Below are 2250 nucleotides of genomic sequence, written 5' to 3'. Positions count from 1 at the left end.
ATTCTGAGCTGTTTTATAAGTGCTGATTTGGTTTTAGTGAGTTTATATGGGTTGATTTTGCTGTTTAGTGCTGATTTATCCTTGTTAATGGCTAATTTCATGCCTTGTTTTGATAGAGCAATGATGCTGATGGCCTTATTCTGAGCTGTTTTATTAGTGCTGATTTGGTTTTAGTGAGTTTATATGGGTTGATTTTGCTGTTTAGTGCTGCTTTATCCTTGTTAATGGCTGATTTCATGCCTTGTTTTGATTGACCAATGATGCTGATGGCCTTATTCTGAGCTTGAAGAAAACACGAGGTCCTACACAATGCTTGAAGATTCATGCAAGACAGTTGGAAGATAGAGAAGAAATTACTCTAGATATTGAAGGAGAGGCAATTGGTCCTACTGATGAAGCTGTAAATAACTTGAGCAAATTTTTGGGCACAGTGGCAAGGAATTCAGATTTTTGTCCATTAATTTACACAAATTGGAAGGGGATTAAAGATAAAGAAGCCATTTGGGAATATGTTCAAGTGAGAATATTATTATTGTCTCTTTTAGAAATTATTTGGAAATGTACACATGTATTTTATTCTTACTAGCAAATAATATTTGTGTTTTATAGGCTAAGTTCATTATTCCAACTGAAGGAAAGAGGATAGTCCTTGCTCGTATCAATGACAACTAGAGACGGTATAAGACCACAATCAAGCAAAATCATTTTCTGCCATACAAAAGTGTTAATGAAATGCTGAAAAATCGTCCTAAAAGCATACCTGAGAGTCATTTTCGCAAGTTGATTGCTTATTGGAGAACTGAGAAAGTTAAAGTTAAGACATGTGCAACTTATTGTAGTCTGTTTATGCAATTATGAGTTATATACATTTATGTGTGAAATATGATAATTTTTTGATAATACTTGTCTCTTGCTATGTAGAAAATGTCTGCGCAGAATAAGAAAAATAGGGCACAACAGAAATTTAGCCATCGAAAGGGACCAATAAATTTTGCAAGAATACGTGCAAGATTGGTACAATTTTTTATTCTTTGTGCATTTGTATGTGTATGTGGGGTGCAAGACTACGTGCATTTTTAACTCTATATAAATGCTTGTTGAACTGGACTTATAGGCTGCTTCTAAGGAAAATAATGAACCACCTACTCAAGCAGAAATGTTTGTTGAGACTCGCCAAAGCACAAAGGAAAAATCATTGGATGAAGACACTTTAGATGTTATTGTAAGTATTGGGAGTTAATTTGATTAAACTAGGTTATGGATTTCTTGTGTCTTGGTAATTTGTCCATCATTTGTGGTTATCTTTATTTGATTTGATGTTGTCAAATGATATATGTTGAGTCCAAGTGTGTAGTTACTCTTTTTTGTTATTATTATTTTTCTTCACATTAATATAGGCACATCTGCAAGCTGAGAATAAAAAGTCTAAAGAATCAGCAATTAGAGCTTTTCAATCCATATTTGGGAAAGAGAAGGCAGGGAGAGTGCGATGTCACGGAAGAGTTACCACACCAACTTTGTTGAAGAAAAATGAAGAAATTGCCACCCTTAAGAAACAACATGCAGTTGAGAAGGCATCATTAGAGGGTAAAGTTGATGTGATGCAAAAAGAAGTAGATGAACTAAAATCGCTTGTTAAGATGATGTTGCAACAAAAAAGTTCAGGAGTGGACCTTGAGATGTTAGCTGCTCAACTAGGAAGCACTTTAGGCAATCCGAACAATGATGCGCATGAGGAGGTATTATTTATTGTTAAAGTTTCTATATTGTTATCATATCTTAAATAATGGTTGATTATGTTGATGTTGATTCAATTGTTTTGTGTATCTTAATAGAAGAATGTTAAGATATATATGTTTCTCCTCTCTCTCTCAAACATTTTTAGTAGACATTATTAATATTAAAGATGTGTAGTTTTATATTTGATTTTTTTTTCTTTTTTTACAGGAAAACTATGTTGAAGGGGAAATCGAACTTGATTAAGGTCAAATTTTAAGAGCAAGTGTTACAGAGTAAAAGTCATAAACTTGTGGATCGGACATGATGATAAATCTATTTGCTACTTAGCTATTTCAACTCTTCTTTGTTATATTTTTTGCAGCATTAGATGATATAGTTCGAGGTTGTCATGATAGTATTGTGGTATTTTGAATGTGATTGCAGATCTTACAACAATCTTTGTAAGTCAAATTTGATGAAAAATATTCAATTATTTTTCTTTAGTGACTTTATTCAAATAGTTTAGATTAT

At 32.6% G+C, this 2250-nt stretch overlaps 1 long non-coding RNA gene across 1 annotated transcript; it reads left to right on the top strand.

Annotated features, from left to right (window-relative positions):
- Nucleotides 273–1961, top strand: LOC110268758. The gene is made up of 3 exons (XR_002357187.1): nt 273–517; nt 610–813; nt 1948–1961. It is a non-coding gene; the product is annotated as an uncharacterized LOC110268758 (long non-coding RNA).

Source organism: Arachis ipaensis, chromosome B01 (assembly GCF_000816755.2).
Source record: "Arachis ipaensis cultivar K30076 chromosome B01, Araip1.1, whole genome shotgun sequence".
Taxonomy (NCBI): domain Eukaryota; kingdom Viridiplantae; phylum Streptophyta; class Magnoliopsida; order Fabales; family Fabaceae; genus Arachis; species Arachis ipaensis.
Note: the sequence above shows the minus strand (reverse complement) of the source record. Positions and strands in the feature narration are given on the sequence as shown.